This window comes from Danio rerio, chromosome 17 (assembly GCF_049306965.1).
Source record: "Danio rerio strain Tuebingen ecotype United States chromosome 17, GRCz12tu, whole genome shotgun sequence".
NCBI classification, from domain to species: domain Eukaryota; kingdom Metazoa; phylum Chordata; class Actinopteri; order Cypriniformes; family Danionidae; genus Danio; species Danio rerio.
The window spans coordinates 28,659,349-28,669,671 of NC_133192.1; positions in this window are offsets into that span (position 1 = coordinate 28,659,349).

Here is a 10,323-nt window from a genome sequence, read left to right on the forward strand (position 1 = left end):
ATCATTTAATCATCCTCATGGCATTTCTATGAGAAATATTTTTCTTAAATATAAATGATTTATAAGCAAATCCAGGAATTTCAGTCTGTTTATTATAAGTTCTGATACTTCAATATGTACATAAAAACATTACAAGAAATAATAATCCAAATGAACTGAACCATTTAGTATGTTACTAAAGTAACATAAGTTAGAATCCGAAGTTAGTAAGCTACTTTTATGTTCATTTGTGGATAAAATCTTAAATTAAATCTATTCATCTTACAAAATGAACATGTTTTGAATGAATATTATTTAAATGGAGGGATAATTGCTTATGGTTTCTGAAATGACGTGAGGGTAAGTAAATGCTGACAGAATCTTCTTTTTAGGGTGAATTTACCCTTTACTCACTTCCCAATACAGTCCTGTCTTCTATATGCGATGAAGATCAACTATTACAGAACAATTCTTAGGTCACTTACTTGGTCCAATTGTATGTTATCCTATATGAAGTGAAAGAGTGAACTTTAGAGAGTTATTCATTGGGTATATAAGTATATACCCTAAATAGAAACCATCACAGAAAATTCCAATGTTTTACACTACAAATACCATTACAAACAATCAAAATGAGTACATTTAATTGGTTTTAAGTATGTTTTGGGACATATTCCTTTAGTATTTATAGTTATTTATTTTTTACAAGGCTAAAATTACCAGTAGAGCTTGGCCATTGGGTTTTTAATTTGCATTATACAGTGCGTTTGTGTTTTATGGATGATCAGTCTTGAATTAGAGTTAGTGACTGTAAAGACACCAAATTCTCTTGCTGTGGATGAGAGGCTCATCCCATTAGCCTTCATTTGGACGATCTGCTTTTTGAGGGTTTCAGAATAACCATGAATGTCTGGCAGTTACATTGAAAACATAAAAACTAGGCTTCCAGTTAAATAGTTCAATTTTATGTTGTTTTAAATGAACTAAGAGAAATCTAAAAGTGTTAATTTTGATTAGTTTTATATTAGCAATATATATGCTATGCTTCAAAATTTAAGCAACTTGTGAAAAATATGGCATCATTTTAAACGGGACTAAGGAGTGATTTTGAAATTGAGGAAATTGTAGGTTTTCCTCTACTTCTGATCTCCACTGTATATATAGACATTACTGTATGGTGCTTTTTGTATCTGCAGCTGTGTGATGATGTTGCTGGATTTACGTGGTTTAATGATGCAGATTGCCTGCTCACCGCAGTCTTTATTCAGTTTGATGGATCGGTGTAAGTCAAACTCAACAGAGGTGATGGAAGCACAGTTCAAGGGCTACTTTACTTTAATGACAGAACATCTGGGTGTCCTTATTAATGCTTGCGTGATCTCCCTCATTTTAGGAGGGATTTGATTTCAGCAGCTGTAGATTATGTTAGATTTAGGACACGCGATTGGCTGCTGTAGAGTGTGAAAGATGATGAATGCCTGCAATTAGGGCTGCACAATATTGGAAAAAACCCGCATTATGATATTTGTTCCCTGCGACATATATTGCAATAGAAATACAAGTTCAACACATGACTTAAATAGCTTTATTTGGAAAGTCACTACTTTAGATTGATTGGAATGATTTTGTATGGGAGTGAAATATAAATATATGTTATGTAAATTATGGTAAACATATAATAAACATTAAAATATATATATAAACAATAATAAAACTACAGTCATAAATTAACATAATGGAGCAGATGTTAAAGTGAAACAAACAGCGCTTTATGGTTTTCTGAGGAGAGTCTTAACAGTATTTCGGTACAGAAATTGAATAATCAAACATAAAAGAGCATTGCATAGTCTTCATTATATAAACAATTCAATAAAATGTTACAATTTTAAACTCCTTTATGTTTTATGTTCTCTTAATATGCTTATTAACTCTTAAACTGTTCACATAGACCTTAAAAACACATGAAAATGTCACATTTTCACTCCATAATGGTTAGATTTTGCTGTGTCTCCACAAATCTCATGTGTTTTGACCTGTCGATTCTGGTCAACTATAATCCCATTCAACATTGCATTGCTCAAACGATATATTGTGCAGCCCTACCTGCAATGCTCTTCATCATAATCATCATATCAAACTACATTATTGTGACGAAAGCCTCTTGTGTGAGGATGTGTTATCAGTAATCGCTGTTTGAATAAAGAGATGAACCCTTCAACGAACACTTACCACGGTAACTTTAGGTTCTACTCATCTATCACTTATCTTGGCTTGTAGAATATAATTTAATTTGATTTAATCACACCAAATTTTTTATTCAGTCTCTGTATATGTATTTATTTATTTAATACACAGATTTCTTTGGTGGGATTCAGCATTCTGAGATTTCCAAATAAAGTACAGTATAGCAGGGTTTTAGAAGTACCAGGTTTCATGTAGTGTACTTAAATGTTTGTAATGTTGTGGTTTACCTCTTTGCTGTCTGGTTTGGTTCATTTCTTGTAACACATTCTTTTTAAAAAATCTGAAAAAATGATTTGGCAATTACATTGTTTCTGAAAGTGTTTTTTCCCATTAATTTCTAAAAGTCTTTGTTTAAGAAAACCGTGTAGATAAGAGGTGATCCACAACATTAACAAAAGTTCAAAGCTGTGTTCCTAACAGCTCAAATAAAGAAAGGAACTACACTGCGATTTGATGGATGATGATCTGACGAAGAAAGAGGGAGTAGGTGAAAATTGTGGAGTAATTTGTTTGTCACGATTATCTGCTCTGATGTAGATTTCTTCAGAGAATCATGGCTAATGTAATTACATAGAGAAGGACATTCCATATTAGAGGCAAATCTTCAGATATTGTTTAAAGATAAAGTTTTACTTTCTGTGGATAAACTTAAGGTTTCACAAAACACAACTATTAATTGTCACCACTGTCAGGGACAATGGTTTTTGTGAGGGTTCCTCAATGTTGAATGGTTTCTTGTGGGTTTTATTTAGTCTTTTTAGCTATAAAGATTCATTAAATGCCTTATCTCATTTACTGTACATATAGAATTCTTTTACAACACGTTTAAAACACACCTCAGCCAGAGTCTCTCTCATGCTAATTTTTGCACTGCACCTTTTCTGAGTTTTACTATGACAGATGTTAACAGAAAAGCTTTCCCAAAGATCTCTCTGGGCCCACTTGCAGGATGAATGTAAAGTCTTTGTGTCCATGTCTATAGTTATGATGCCATTCTATAGGCTCCATCTTTGTAAACGGTTCTGTTGGATTTTCAGCTTTTGTTGTCGCATCTAGTTTAGACTTCTTCTTTTAGCTGTGAAATAACACAATCTTAATTCTCACAACTATTCAGTAGCTTTCATTTTTATTCAAGGACTTTCTTTAAACATAAGCTTTTGACTGTAATTTTGAACATTATATGAATGTATCATCCAATGACTTTCTGTTATCAATGAGTTGTGCGAGATCTATTCGAATAAAAGTTACTGTTATTTAATATTTTTCTTTTAAACAAGATTCAACAATTCCCACTCGTCTCTTGTCCGTCATTGAAAGGATATATTTTTTTTATTGTTGGTTTTTGCTCGCTGGTTTACTATTTGTTTGCTGAACAAAACAAAAAAAAACACGAAGATTTAAAAGAATCCATTTGCTCCTGTGCACAATATTTATTCCCTTGACCTTTTTAAATGACCAGATATGCTTATGAAAAATGCTGATCTCGTGCCAGAGAGAGAAACTAATATGCCAATGTCTATTTTAAACAGTCGGTCTCTCAGCAGAATTTGATAGGGCAACAGGACCTGAGGAAGTGCTTGATCCAGCATCACTTGAAAAGAATTCTGCTGAAATCAGTACCAACACCATCATTTCTTTTCCTGAGCCATCTGGCAATCAGACAGACATCAGCACTGAAGGAAAAACAGACTGCTAATGTCAGTCCAGCTGACATTTATATATGCCAAAGTCAACCGATTTAAAATCGATTGGCTCAAAGAAAAGCAGCATTGAAAAACTCCATAAGCTTGTCAAACTTTGATTTAACTCTAGAAAAAAAAGCACTTTCAGGTAAAGAAACAGATAGTAGTCGACAAAATATAACATGATGATCTGGAATGTTTTGATCCAGTCCAATCAATGATACTGACAACACAAACATGCAAAAAGAGACGTTAACCTTTTAAAAATGTACAGTGTTAAAGTTTATGAATTGGCAGGATTAATTATGAACAGTATAAAGCAATGTGACCTGGGATTCTGTTTATCCAAATAGAATGAGCAAGAAACAAAGATAAAGTATTTTAAGTGTGTAAAACCCTCATTAATCTTGGTATTACATCACATAGTTGCATTTTATTTAACAGTGTGCTAAGTTAAACGATAACTGCATGACCTAAGACCCAGTTTTATTTTCACTTAGTACTTATGTATGTTCTAAGTATACATACAGGGTTTGTACGGGTGCTGGAAATCCTTGAAAATACTTGAACTTGAAGGTTTAATTTGGATCATTGAAATGACTTGAAAATGTAGTGATGCTTTCTAGATAATTTATCCTACTAAAAAGGTAATAATAATACACTACTTAAAAGCAATCTTTTTGCTTTTGTATGCACATGTGCCTGTAGCGTAGTATTTTATTCTGTGCTAATTAAAATGAAAATAAAGAAAATAATTTAAGAGAGTAAATGACTGGTATTTAGTGTTGTGCTGTGACAAACATTCCATCAAAATGTTTCCTTTGAATACTATACAGAATAAAATAATAATTAGCATCTCATATGATGCGTAAAAAGTCTGTATATGTATGTAGAGATGCACCAATTGGATATTTTCACCAATAACTCTTAAGATTTGGAGACCCATAGCCAATATGTTAGCCGATCAGCTTCTCTGATTTTTCTGCATGATTGCAAAAACACAAGGCAAAAGCATAAAGCGAGCAACTGATTTTATTTTAAAACCTTAATCTCTAAGCTACTGTTGTCTATGGCCAACTTTCTATTTAAATAAAATCTAAATAAAGCAATAAATAAAGCACCCATATCAACGAACATAAACCAAATAAGCAGCAGATATCAAGCGTGTGCAGTGGTTCAACCAGCGGAAATAATGCAGAATCTATCGACTTAAAGATATCAGCCTAAATTTGTTATCAAACCGATCAAAAAAAATAGCAGTTATCAGCCAATATGGGCGCTAATATATATTGTGCTTCATTTGCCACCAAGTGCTCAAATTTTGGCTTTGGCAAATGTGTAAGAACCCTGTATGCACACATGTAAAAATGTAGCTACCTTACATAACAGTACTTTCTTTGATAAGTACATTGAAAGTACACACTAATCACTCCTGTTGTAATATAAAGTGCAACCTTAATGTCTCATATTCGAGACTAACCTGATGATGGTGCTTTGAGACTTCATCCCCAATCCCACAGTTATGAGTAATACTAATATATCAGAGTAATCACATTGTGTAAATATATCCCTAAAACGAGCTCAGATCACTTAAGTAGTGCAGAAAGCACTTAAGCGAAACATCTGCAACATCACCGAGATTAAAACTCTGAAGTGCAAAAGAGCAGCCATTCATTTCATCTTCACTTTCAGTTTATGCAAAGATCAGTAAAGCACTTACTGTGTTTGCATAACATAAGGTCTTGCATAATGGTTTCAACCCATAATGGAAAAAGCGATGATATTATAATAGCCCTGATCCAATGAATGGGTTTAGTTGGGGTAAAAGCTTACCCTGGTGATTTTCTATACACTTTAAATGACCCAACATACTCTATAAAATAAAAAATTCTGCTTTTGTGACATAAGAATCTGAGGCATATCACATTACCTTTTTGTAAATCATGCAAATGATAAAGTTTATAAAGAAGCAAGGTGTATAATGGAGAAGTCATTTGTGGGAACATTTTCTAGAGGTAAGCCGTCTGTCTATCTATCTACCTGTTCACTTGCGCACACACAGTTGCTGCAGATTTGTCGGCTGCACATTCATGATGCGAATCTCTCGTTCCACCACATCCCAAAGGTGCTCTATTGGATTGAGATCTGGCGACTGTGGAGGCCATTTGAGTACAGTGAACTCATTGTCATGTTCAAGAAACCAGTCTGAGATGATGCGTGCTTTATGACATGGCGCGTTATCCTGCTGGAAGTAGCCATCAGAATATGGGTACACTGTAGTCATAAAGGGATGGACAGCAACAATATTCAGGTAGGCAATCTTTTATTGTCTGATTTTGGTGAGCCTGTGAGAATTGTAGCCTCAGTTTCTTGTTCCTGGCTCACAGGAGTGGTACCCGGTGTGGTCTTCTGCTGCTACAGCCCATCCACTTCAAGGTTGGACGTGTTGTGTGTTCAGAGATGCTCTTTTGCATACCTCAGTTGTAACGAGTGGTTATTTGACTTACTGTTTTCTTCTAAACCAGTCTGGCCATTCTCCTTTGACATCAACAAGGCATTTGCACCCACATAACTGCTGCTCACTGGATATTTTCTCTTTTTCAGACCATTCTCTCTAAACCCTAGAGATGGTTGTGTGTTAAAAGCCCAGTCGATCAGCAGTTTCTGATATATTTAGGCCCGACCGTCTAGCACCAACAACCGTGTCACGTTCAAATTCACTTAAATCACATTTTCCCCCCATTCTGATACACGGTTTGAACTGCAACAGATTCTCTTGTCCATGCCTAAATGCACTGAGTTGCTGCCATGTGATTGGCTGATTAGAAATTTCTTTCAATGAGCAGTTGGACAGCTGTACCTAATAAAGTGGCCGGTGAGTGAATATGACAGCATATATATATATATATATATATATATATATATATATATATATATATATATATATATAATAATTTTTTATATATATATATAATTCTATGTATTTGTTTGTTGTCACGCTGATTATGTTGTCAGGTTCTGTGTTTCTATTGGCTCTTGATTTGCTCGACATAGAAGCACACTACAATATTTGCAAAATTAAGTCAAATATTTGACTGCTATTTCAAACATTTACCCACTGCATTGCTAAAAATTCACTTTTGCTTTTTCTATGTTGGCTGCAAATAGTGAAGCCAAAGACAATTGATCGCCCCCCGTTGGTTGGCTGCAGTATAAAAGCCTAATAAACCACATAATCTTCATGTACATGAAAAAGACGGGAACCAACTGAAAATGATTGTAATTACACTGTGCTCTTGTGATTATATCAGCTGGAGTTTGAGTCGAATTTTAAAACCATGGCTACAGAGCTGGGCTCCAAATGACATCATCACTTTTGTACAGTGGAAGGAAGATTATCCCAGAGATAATCTGTCGTACCCCTATAGAATTAAATACAAGTGAGATCATGTTTGTTCAGTCTGACAAGCAAAAACCTAAAAAAAAACTATTATAAAAAATAGACCTGCAGTGTGGTACATTTTTATTAACAGCAAAAGAAAAAAAGTAAAAAGTAATTCTATATAGTCTCAATTGCTGTGTAATAATAACAAAAATATATAGGCATTTTTAAAAATCTATATACTATTAAAAGCAATATTCAAAAGTGTCTCACATTTGGTCTGGATAGCGTGCACTAGAGGGAAAAAACTATAGTCATTTAATCTGACTGAACCTCTCAGAATAGAATCTTGTTTTTACTTTTTTACATTACTAAACAACAATGGTCATTTTAACTTCCCATATAATCCATACTGCATTTACTTGAGTGTCTTGTTTCTATTCCAAAAGCATGTACTAGACCAGTGTTTCTCAACCATGTTCCTGAAGGACCACCACCTCTGTAGCTCCTTAACCGAACACATGAGATTCAGATCATCAGCCCATCAGCAGAATGAAAAACCTGCAATGAGTGTGACAGACAAAGGAGACATCCAAAGCATGAAGTGTTGGTGGTCCAACACAAGCAAAAATATTGTTTTCAGAAATAATAAGTCAAATTAAGCAGGGTTTCCCTTAAAATAAGCAAAATAGTCTGCCAGTGGGGTAAACTAAATTATTTTGCTTGTTTTAAGGGAAAATGGTCTTTCTAAAACCAAGACAGTATTTTTTGCTTGTCTAGAAAATGGTAGTAGATATTTGGAATAGAAACAAGACAAAAACACTGAGTAAAAAAGCACTTTTTGCAGCTTGATCTTACACTTAAACACTACTGAAAAGCTTGATTAATTCAGCAACACTTTTACAGTACTACACATTTGTTTCTCATATACAGGTTTAACTGCCCTTTTTTTTAAACAAACAATTTTTTGAGACAGTATGTTCAATAAAATGACAGATTACACTGGCACTCAACCAGCTGATGTATCACGCTGCAAGCATTTCAGAGTGAACATCTGCTTCACACTGACCTGAAACTTTCTGCACTGTCTGACCCTCTGACCAGTGACGTAACACCTGTCAATTATGCAACAGCTCAGTCAGACACTAAGAGCTACCGATTTTCAATCTGTAAAGAAGCTGAGTGCTGGCAACCGTCCATTAGGCCCATCCAGAGTGATGGCTGAAAGAGGAGCAACTAATATGGATCTACACATATATAGCTGTGGAAAAAAATTAAGAGACCACTTGATCTCTGGATTTACTGGATTTATAAGATATGGCTTTGAGTAAAATGGTAATGTTTGTTTTATTGCATGAAGGTTTAGTCTTGCAAATTTCAAATAAGAAGTGATTTAGAAACATTTTTAAAGGGTACTTATTTTATCCCTTTTTCAAGATTTAAGAGAAGTCTTTTGTGTCTCCAGAATGTGTCTGTATAGGTTCTACTCAAAACACCCATCAGATTATTTAATATAGCTTTCAGAATATTTGATTTTCTGCTCTGAACACATTGTAGCTGTTTTTGTTTCCTGTGCCTTTAATGCTAGTTCTCCCCGCCCACCGATCCCACGTGCCTGTCAAGAGTGTGCCGCAATCTCCGCCTCGGCTGCGTCAGAAAAACAGCACAGTGACAGACATGAAGGAAGCAGCGCTCACGTAGCGTTTGTGAGAAATACTACAGTAAGAACTTTCCCAATGATTATTTGATGTATTTGTTGTGGAGTTGCAACGATGAGTCGCACACAATGTCATTATAAAGTTCACGCACACACAAAGAGCGTGCGCATTTAACTTTGCACTGTTTTTGCAAGCAAATGTGACAGGATACACGTTATTATTCACTGCTATAAACCTGATTTATTGTCCACAAACCAAGATTGAAGTGTCTTCTTTTATAATTGTACTACATGCGGCTGTGTTGATAAAGACGTTTAAATCGATGTAATTCATTACAAACATGCACTTTAAAGACATTTTAAAAACGCTTTAAGCTTGTAAAACTGATTCTTGATCACATTTGATAATGATTGATGATCACAGAGAGCTCAACAGATCTTTTAATCTCAGTTGCTTTGCACATGTCCTGTCTTGTGGATATGATTATACGTGTTACTATAGAGACGTGCTAATACACAGCTGTCAAATCAATTCGGTAGGCGGGTTAATCGCACTCCTATGTCACGTTGCGGTGGGCCTCAAAACGGGAGGGATTTGGAACCTATTTTTAACATCAGGAAATTAAAAAAAAAAAAGAGCGATATACTGTCTTTATAATACCCCAACAGTGAACACACTATACCTACTCACAATTCTGTCCAAACAGCTTACAAAAGATGATTTTCATCATAGGAGCCCTTTAAGTAAATTACAGCTGGTCTAAATAACAAACTAGGGTTATTCCACCAAATGCTGATATCTGAGGTCTGCACTGCTAGTGTGCTGTTTTAAAGCAGCTGAAACAGTACTTTTTTTGACATTTACGAAAATAAAATGATTTTAAATTAGAAGAAATGGTCATTAGTAGTTAACAGAATAAATCAACCCAAAACAATTAATCCAAACACAAACTATACATTGTAAATTCAGAGTAAAATGAAAATTGTCAAGTAAAGGCTCTTATTTTTTTCCAATAGCTGTATATGTGTATATAATCCATTTGCAAAAAGCTCCCATTCTTAAGCCAAGATTTGTGTGGAAACAAACTGCCGAGAGCAAAAACTGCATGTGTGACAGTAGAAGGCTTACATATTCTAGAAAAACACACTTACGCCATTTCTTCAAGTGACAATGTATTATGTCCTATTATAAAGTACTTGCTGTAAGTGTTATGGACATCTTTTACAAGACTGTTATGACGTGTTTAACGGTCATCATAATCTTAAATCTTTGAAAGTTTTTATTATTTTGATTTTATTAAAAACATATGACCATTTGTATGCATTTATGTAAGTATGTATGTATTATATAATCTTTACATCAAATTACAAAAAACGAA